Source organism: Rattus rattus, chromosome 12 (genome assembly GCF_011064425.1).
Source record: "Rattus rattus isolate New Zealand chromosome 12, Rrattus_CSIRO_v1, whole genome shotgun sequence".
NCBI classification, from domain to species: domain Eukaryota; kingdom Metazoa; phylum Chordata; class Mammalia; order Rodentia; family Muridae; genus Rattus; species Rattus rattus.
The window spans coordinates 74177000-74186828 of NC_046165.1; the positions used below are offsets into that span (position 1 = coordinate 74177000).

Genomic DNA, 9829 nt, shown 5'->3' on the forward strand with positions numbered 1-9829 from the left:
GGAGAGCCAGCCAGCTGGAGGGAGGTTTTCAGATTAGTCCCAGCTTGGTTTTTCTAAGTCCTGCCTTCAAAGTCTTCAGCGACAGGGTCTAACTATCTAATGCTGATGGGCAGCTAAGAGCAGTGACGACGGCCTGTGTTTTGGGTGTCCCTAGAGCCTCTCTAACCAAGAGCCCATAGGGTCTCATCCCATGCTTGGTACTGAGAGTTTCATTAATAGCATTTGCCTTGTGTTGTTCGTGCATGCAGAGCGGGCTCTGTATTCAGAGTCTTTTTTTAAAAAATAACTCATGGAAGCAAGATGGCGGCAACCAAGAAGTCACATGGGAGCATAGAGGTTCTTTCGCAGAAGCCGGAAAGATGGCGGGCAGCCAGGTAAGCAGGCTGCTGTGGCAGAAGAGGTAGAGGAAGGGCGCAGACCACGTTGCAGGTCCTTCTTGCCATCGCAAATGGAAAAGTAAGAACTGGATCCTCATCTCCTCAGCCAGAGGAGTAAATAACAGATCAAGCCGCCCAGCGCAAGAGTTGCAAATGCCCATGCCTCGTTCTAAAGCAGATACCAAAATGAGTCCTAAAGATAAAGTACTTGTGATTAACAAGGTTTGTGAAATTAAAAAAAAAAAATGCAATAAATGCATCTATTCTGAAGCTAAGGGAAACCGGATCTCTATATGTGGCTTTCAAACTCACCACATGAGCCTCTTGTCAAATTCTTATTTCAAAATGTTCATACCGTGGCTGCACTAAAGATGACTGGATACCGTTTGAGAAGTCCTTGCCCCCGTTTGTCTCTTAGCCCTGCTTTTGATGAGTTGCCACATGGCACTTGGTTAAAAGAACTCTTAATTCAGATCCTTTGTGACCGCCTCATTCTTCCAAGAGTCAGCTGTCTGTGGACCTGTTTACTTCCACCATTTTGGATTACAGGTTATGGCTTTAGAACCTCCAGATTATAGAAGAAGATATGGCTATGGTAGAAACGGGACTTCATTTTGTCTTCAGTGTCACCAAGTTTTTTCAGGGAAGGTTTGGAGGACCAACTTCATAAGAAAATCCTTGTTATCAGCCTCCACACTAGTCTAAAGCCCATCACAGCTGCAAAATACTGAGAGAAACAGGGGTCCATGGTGTTCAGAAAGAGGCTGGGTGAGATGGTGCACACCTTTAATCCAGCACTTGGGAGGCAGAGCCTGAAGGATCTCTGTGACTTCAAGGGCAGCCTGGTCTAAACAAAGTTCCGGGACATACAGTTACATAGAAAGGCCCTGTCTTGGGCTGGGAGGTTAGGTTCAAAAGCTAAGGAGGAAAGAACTACAGACTATTCCTCCCCAGGAGCCCACTGAAGACGCCTCTGTGAGACAGGCAGAGGGAAAACCAGCAATAGAAATACAGCAGCTAACACCAGAACCAAGAACAGGTCTGAGAGCAAGAAAGAGAAGGATTTACAAAAGGCACAGAGAAATACAACAGGAAACAAAGACAACGAACGCAAAATGAATCCATGGATGGCTAATTTTTTCCCAGTTATTATGTATTTATTTGTAGTCCATGTATTAATATTTTTGGTATTCAGGACTACCTTGCGTCTAATTAGGGCGTCTATTACTTTTAAAATTTCTAGAGAGAACATCACCAGAACTCAAATAAATACATAACACAACATAACATAACAAGACCAAAAAAAATCACACCTTACAAACTACTGAATTTCCATAAGATTTTTGTCTTTTGTTTTCTGAAAAAAACAAAAAACAAAAAACAACCAACCATTCTTTGTTTTGGTTAATCTATTCTCCTTCCTCAAACATCTGTCACTTTTAATGGCACATTTAAATGCGTTCTCTGTTTCTCTCTGTCTCTCTGTCTCTCTCTGATCCTCTGAGGCAGAGTCTCACATAAATCAGGCAGGCCTTGAACTCCCTGCGTAGCCAAGGGTGATGTGAACTTCTGTTTTCCTCCCTCCTGAGTGCCGAGATCACAGAGTGCAGAGGTGCGTGGCCACTCACAGCCGGCAGGATGCTTAGAGCCGTACCAGCTTTGTACATGTCAGGCACACTCTCCACCAGCGAGCTACATCCTGAGCCTCCAAAAGTTCCTTAAAATATGTTCCAAAACACAAAAATTATCTGAACAAAGGACACTACAAATGCAAGCCTCTGACAAGCATTTTCAGAATTCTGGAGAGAGCGTCTCCTGAGTACTACTGTCTCTATTTCTTTAGTAGCGCTGAGTTTTATTTTTTTCTAAATGTTTACTAATTTGATGTAGTAAATAGTTTTCACTCACATACGCCACTAAGAGACACAACATCTTTTAAGTTTTGTTAGATTAGCATCTAAATTTGAGATTTTCTGTAAGCATAAAAATAATATAAACTACCTCAGTAACGTCTATCTGGCCAACATGTCGAAATGAGTGCATTTTCTACACATGGGTTAAGTAAAAGATTGCATTAAAATTTCTTCCATCTGCTTCTTTTCCGCCGCAAAGCACGGCCGCTATCGCAGTTCACACGTTCAGCTTGCATTTCATTCCTGTTGGCAGTAGAATTTCAATTTTTCTGTGTTTTTATTTTATTTGGCTGTGTGAAACACCACAGCCGAAAGGAAGTTGAGGAGGGGAGGGTACAATTAGGCTATACTTGCACTGAAGGAAGTCAGGACAGGAACTCAAACAGGGCAGGAACCTGAAGGCAGGAACCGATGCAGAAGCAGGACCATCAGCCCAGGGATGGCCCCACCCACCGTGAGCTGGCCCCTCCCCCATCCATCAATGATTAAGAAAATGCCTTGTAGGTTTACCTACAGCCTGATCTTATGAAAGCTTTTTTTCTTCTTTTAAACTGCGGCTTCCTCCTCTCAGATGGCCAAGTTAGCATAAAACAAGCCAGCACCCTGATGGGTTTAAGTACTGATTTGTCCCAAGACAGCTAATCCGAGCCCTTCTACAGGACTGAATATTGGGATGCTCTTACGTTTTAGACTGTGAGCTGCAAGCTGCAGGGCTTGGAGCCATAGTAGTCATTTTCCCAGACCTTGGCTGAGTCCAAGAGCACTAAGACATGAAGGTAAGGATTGTGAGGTGTTTCCGACGCACTGGGCCAGGAGGTGTTGAAGATGATCCTTCTCTAGGTATAAAAGGAACCATCAGGAAGGTCTTCCTCTAAGAGACACATCGAATTAAGCCAGCATCTTAGCCATAACACCAATGTGAACATTTCCTACAGATGTGATGTCTCAGGGCATTTATGCTTTGATAGTAAATTCAGGAGGCCATGGCTATGAGCAGTGGATATGCAGAAAGTTCTTTCCTTATCCTTTTTTTTTCTTTTGCATGTATGTGTCTGTGGTGAGCATGCGTGTTCACGGAAGGGTGGGTGGAGATGAAAGCCAGAGGTCAGGAGTCGTCTTCCACTGCTCTCCACCTCACTCACTGAGATGTGGTCTCCGTGGAACCCAGAGTTCCCTCATTCAGCTAGTCTGGCAAACTAGCTTGCTTTGGGAGGTCGACCTCTCTGTGCCTCCCAAGTGCTGGAGTTGCAGGAGGGCTGTCATTTTCCCTGAGCATTTGCAGGGATCGTGGAGATCTGAATTTCACTCCTCACGTTATGCACAGTAAGTGTGATAACCAATGAGCCATCTGCCCACTCCCACATTGTTCTGCTTTTGATGAGAATGAGAACAAGGTATGGTGGCTCACACCCGTAATCCCAGCCCTGAGAAGACTGGGGCAGGAAGATCACTGTACATCAGTCAGTCTAGTTTTACAGAGTGAGACCCCATTTCAAAAAACCAAATTATTAAAGTAAAAAAAAAAAATGCTAGCCTCAAGGCAAGCAGTGCATATGGAGTACACGGCACTGTCTCCTATTAGAGTCTGTCACTGCTGAACTCACTGACTAGGCTATGTCTGCAAACCCTCATTCCTAGGATCCTGAAGGTTTGATGCTCTTAACACTGTCCTCAGAGAAAGAAGTAACCCCTGACTCCAGCCTTTAATCCCCAAATCCTCAGGGATACAACCCTGGGGGAAAGGCTTGAGGGCGGGACTGACTTCCATCTGCAGGGTGCAATGCAGAAATTCAAACTCTCTCTCTCTCTCTCTCTCTCTCTCTCTCTCTCTCTCTCTCTCTCTCTCTCTCTCTCAATGGTATCTCTTTAATGATGCTTTCAAACCAGCATGGGACCCATTTAAGCAAGGGGTCCATGAAGACAGCTCTACCTGACGGCCATATGTGACCTCTTAATGTCTTCACTTCCTCATCTGCAGAATGGAAGATGCCAATGACTTCTAGTGTAACAGGTATTAAGTGAGTTTATCTGTGGTGTTTCAGGAGTATTGAGATCTCAGGTCTCCCCGGTTCTAGAGTCTGTCCTTTTAACAACTGCAATGATCGTCTCCAGCTTCACTGCCTTCCGTCCTCCCCCTCGTTTCGAAGCTCTCACTGCCTGTCTGCCTTCCTCAGTCTGCAGGGCACAGGCTATCACATACATAAAGAAACTTAGGTAAGGCACTGAGTGGTGGCGCTGCACAGCGTTAATCTCAGCACTCGGGAGGCAGAGGCAGGTAAATCTCTGTGAGTTCAAGAGCAGCCTGGTCTACAACATGGGTTCCAGGACAGCCGGGGCTACACAGAGAAACCCTGTCTTGAAAACCAAGAGGAGGAGAAGGAGAAGGGGAAGGAGAAGGGGAAGGAGAAGGGGAAGAAAAAGGAGGAGGAGGAAGGGGAGGAGAGTGAAGGCAATAATCCAAGTTTCCTCCCTGTGCACCCATCTTATGAGGTAGAACTATTCTCTTCCTCGGTGTCTGTTGGTCTGAATCTCTGCTGACTGAAAAGTAAAGGAGACCAACCCAAAGGCATTTCTGATAAAGATCCAGTGAGCGCTGAACAGTTAACGAGAGCTCAAGCGTGAGGCAGGCCTGCTATCACGTGCAGGTAATCTTGGAACTTGGGAGATGAGGTTCAAGGTCTCCCTCTGCTAAAGCAAGCATGAGACCAACAAGAGGCTAACCCTGGAGGGAGAAAGACCGAGATGGAGGAACGGATGCACTTGCCCATAATCCCAACGTGGGGAGGCGGAGGGAAGAGGATTTGAAGTTGAGGATCATTCCTTCTGCTACACAGAATGATAAGGGCCAGTTTGGAGTCCCCTGTCTTAAAAAATAAAAGAATATTGCAGAACAACATTGAGGTGTTTTGCCTTTATTTTTTTAAAGTATTTATTCTTTTATTTCTTTATTCAGAAAAGTGCACCTTAGTACCTCTAGGGGTATATTACAAGAATGATTTAGTCCTTTAATGAAATAAGCTCATAGAATTAGCAATCATTACTCTGGGACCTTAAAGACCCATCTCTACCCTGACCCAGATTCAGATCTTGTTTGGGGTTGTTTGTCTGTTTGTTTTGTATTTTATATATGTGTGGAGGAGGGCGATATGATGTGTGTGTGTGTGTGTGTGTGTGTGTGTGTGTGTGTGTGTGTGTGTGTAAAGGCCAAAGATCAGTATTAGGCGTATTCCTCAATAACTTTCCACTCTTAAAGAAGAGGGGCTTTGCAGTTATTTATTTATTTTGCAGGCATATATGTATGATCATGTGTGTGTACATGTGTGTATGCATGTGCACATGTGTGTGCATGCATGTACAAACGTGAACAGGTATGTGGACACATGTGTGGACATTCATATACACACGTGGATGTCAGAATACAACTTGCAGGAGTCAGCTCCTTTTTTCTCATGCAGGTTCAAGGAATTGAACTCAGGTTGTCAAGTCTGGGACAAGAGTTTTTGGATAGGCTCTTTTCATTAATTCATTTATTTGTTATCCATGCGTGTACATATGTGTGCCTGCATGAATTTGTAGGCCCCAGATCAGAAGAAGGTGTAACACACCCTGAAACCTGAGTTACAAGCTGCTGTGAGTAACCGAATCTGGGTCCTCAGCAAGAGTAGTTAATTCTTTTTGTTTTTATGCTTTTGTTTTTCGGGTTTCTCTGAGTATCCCTGGCTGTCCCGAAACTTGCTATGTGGACCAGACTGGCCTTGAACTCAGAGATCCGCCTGCCTCTGCCTCCTGAGTGCTGGGACTAAAGGTGTGAGACACCACCACCACCACCCCAGCAGTAAACACTCTTAATCATTGAGCCATTTCTCAAACTCCTTCATCTTGAATCTCTCGTTGAACCTGGAATTAACTGGCCATAAGGAGTAGCTGGCCATAAGCTCCCAGGGTTCTCTTGTCTCCACTCTATGCACCACCATCCTTAGATTTTACATGGATGTGAGGGATAAGGGTTCAGGTCCTCATACTTATATGGCTCTCTTCCCAATCCCAGTTCTTTTGTTTGTTCGTTCTTCCTTATTTCCTTCTTTCCTTCTTTCCTTCTTTCTTTCCTTCCTTCCTCCACCCCCTGCCCCTCGTTCTTTCTTTCATCCATGCTATGGAGTTAAAACCAATCCCTAGTAGGTAGGTCTCTAGATAAGTCTCTAGATTCTCCGACTAAATGCTAGGAAATCTAAAATTGTTAGAACTCTTGTCTCAGTTACTTTTCTAACGCTGTGACAAAACACCATGACCAAGGCAACACATAAAAGAAAGTGTTTAAATTTGGACTCACAGCAGGGAGCATGGTAGCATGCAGGCAGAGGTGGTGCTGGAGCAGTAGCTGAGAGCTCATATCTGGTCTGTAAGCATGAGGTAGAGAGTGAGAGGAAGCTACCTGAGGATGGTGTAGGCATTTGAAATCTCAGAGCACAGGCCCAGTGACACTCCTTCTCCAACAAGGCCACAACTCCCAAACCTTCCCAAACACCAACTGGGGAATAAGTATTCCAATACACGAGACTGTGAGGGCCAATCTCTTTCAGACCACCACAGAGTCTAAAAGCAAAACTTAGAAAAAATGCATTATATCTTCAAGAATAAGGTTCCCGCCTGCCTTGAGTTCCTGTTGTGACTTCCCTCCGTGGCGGACTGTGACCTCAGACACGTAAGCTGAAACAGCCCTTTCCTCCCCACGTTGCTTTTTGCAAAGTGTTTTTCATAGCGTGGAAACCTAACTAAGACAGATGCTACTGTTTTGTGCTGTGTGCGGACAAGGAACAAGTCACAGAGGATGGGAGGAAGGCCTGAGCTCTCGAGAGGACTGCAGGAGGCCCTCCCAAGAACATCCCAACTCCTCATCTTCTCGTGAGTGGGAAGAAGAAAACCTTTGTCAGGACAGTAAGACGAAGGAGATAAGAACTCAGGGTATGTTGGAGCAGGGCACAGTTGAATGTGACTACAAGTCTACAGTAGGTTTCTGGGGAGAGCTCCATTTGAAATGAGACGACTAGACAGCTAGGTTCACCGTGGTCCCATATATAAAGTAGCCGATAGTGTTGTTCAGATGTTTTCCAGTAGCTGACTTGAAAAAGAATTCAGATTCTATTGTCCGAGGTCAACTGGACCAAAATAGACCTTCACTGGGCCCACTCAGAGGCATCTTTAAAGGAGTATAATATCTGACATGAAATTATAATGTAAATCTCCATCCTGGATAGAGCTTTGATGTCCTATTTAGGAAGGACCATCAATTAGTAAGACCAGCTATTATGTACAAACACATACTTGCTTTGAAAGGTAACCCATTTCCCATTCCAAGGGTCCAATCAAGATGCATGACAGCTAAATCTAGTCATGTGGCACTTCCTTTGTAACCAAACATTTCTTAGTCACAGTCACAATCACAGGTCCTAGGTCTCACCTCATAACTGAGGTTAGCCTAACACTCCCTATGCAGTCCAGGCTGACCTCCAACTCAGAAATCCTCCTGCCTCAACTTTCTAAGTCCTAAAATAACTGGCATAAGCTAGCTATTACCTAGCTCTTAGGTATTTTATTCTATTTTTCAAATTTAAAAAAAAAACCTTAAGCAAAAAAAGTTACACTAATTTCCCTAAGATTGTGTGGTAAATATTGGAGAATTCAAACCTAGGCAGCCTGAACGGAGTTCACGTTCTTTCTTGGTCTCACTGGAGTTGCAAAGCCTGCTCTTGGTTTCCTTCTAAGTCTTTGTTCACATCATATGTGTTTGAAAAAAATCAATAAAAATCCAGTTTAAACAAGTAGTCACGAGTGGGTGTGTTCTGGTGTAGCTGGGTGGTAGAGGACTTGTTTTCCATGCATAAGATCTTGGGCATCAGAAAGAAAGAAAAGAAAAAGACGGCAAGAAAGGATTTCCCATAGGGTAGAGCACATAAATCAACAATGAACAGATTCACTTGTTAGGCTGGATAACGACCGGTGCCATGAAGAAAAGTGAAGGGTAGCAAGAAACCAAGATGGCGAGTAGCAAGGTAGCTACACTAGCAGGAGGGGAAAGGTCACTGCCAACATTGAGGCTGGACAAATGGCTCAGTGGTTAAGAGCACTTGACGTTCTCGCAGAGGACCCAGGTTTAGTTACCGGCACCCACATTGGGTGGTTAACAACTGCCTGTAACTCCAGTTCCAGGGTAACCAATGCCATCTTCTGCCCCTCAGGTACATGCATGCCCAGGACATACATAATTTCACAGGCGCACACATGTGAAAGTAGCTTTTCTTCTCCTGTAGTAATTGTTGTCTCCAAGGCTGACTGCCTTTGTCTGCTAACCTAGGCCTAGTCCTGGAAGCTTCTAGCGTCAATACAGTTTCACGTAGGCCTAGAATGTTTTCAACCTCTGGCATTTACTGCTGAATAAGCTCACCCTTTCTAGCTCTTTCTGAATTCTGGCTGGATGGTTCAACTCAGCTGTTCTGGCTTGAATTCCTCTCTCTATGCTGACTGATTCAAATCTGGCTTCTCTCTCAGCATCTCACTGAATTGATTTGCTTGGTTTCAAACTAACTCTAGAAATCCGTTCTAATCTTTTGGTTCCTTCTCATTCTTTGGCTCATTCTGTCTTCACCTGCGTCTAACTTGCTCTCTCTCTCTCTCTCTCTCTCTCTCTCTCTCTCTCTCTCTCTCTCTCTCTGCAACCTGTGTCTCTTTAACTGTCCCAGTAAAACCACCTCCAATCTCTCTCTCTTTCTGTACTGCCCCTCAAGTAGCTTCCTGTTCTCTTCTCGTGAGAGTCGAGCATATCCTATTCTGTCAAATCTTTCCCTGATTCACCGCTTTGTCTGCCACTCAGACCTCACTTTCAAACATGAGTGCTTGCTCTACAAACTAACTTTACCTTCATCGAGTTTAAAGGTGTGTACTAAGGGTGAGTCTGTTTCCAGCCAGAGTAGCCATGTTGCTGGATTAAAATTCATCATCGTACATACACATAAATAAATAAATAAATAAATAAATAAATAAATCCTTTTTAATAAATTGAGTCCTTAGCAACACACCCCCTTCAACGGTGCATTGCTTATGAACAGTTCTGTAAGAGGCTCTGCATGAGCCAGCAAGATGGCAATGTCAGTAGGGCATTTTCTACCAAGACTGACAACCCGAGTTTAATCCCTGGGGTAGATACGGTTCAAGGAGAGAAATAACTGCTGAAAGTTATATAAGCCATAACACAACATACATACCTACACAATGTGAAAAACAAAGAAATGTAAAACTAGAGAGACTGTATCTTTTACATTTTTGCAACAAACTTAAGCTCTTCTGGGTTTCATAATAAATACAGAGAATTAACAGATATGCACCTGCAATATCTCTACTCTCCCAAACCAACAGAAACATGATCTGAAAAGACATATTAGACATCGATGTCCCTCATAGACACAGAGCCAACTGTTAACTGTTGAAATACTAGTGAAGGGTACTCATTATAGGTTTTAAATTATGACCTTAATATGACCTTAA

The 9829-nt window shown here is 44.0% G+C and overlaps 1 pseudogene; it reads left to right on the forward strand.

The window, feature by feature from the left end:
• Positions 1-300: 300 nt before the first annotated feature.
• On the forward strand, positions 301-1496 carry LOC116913237 (annotated as a pseudogene).
• Positions 1497-9829: the final 8333 nt, after the last annotated feature.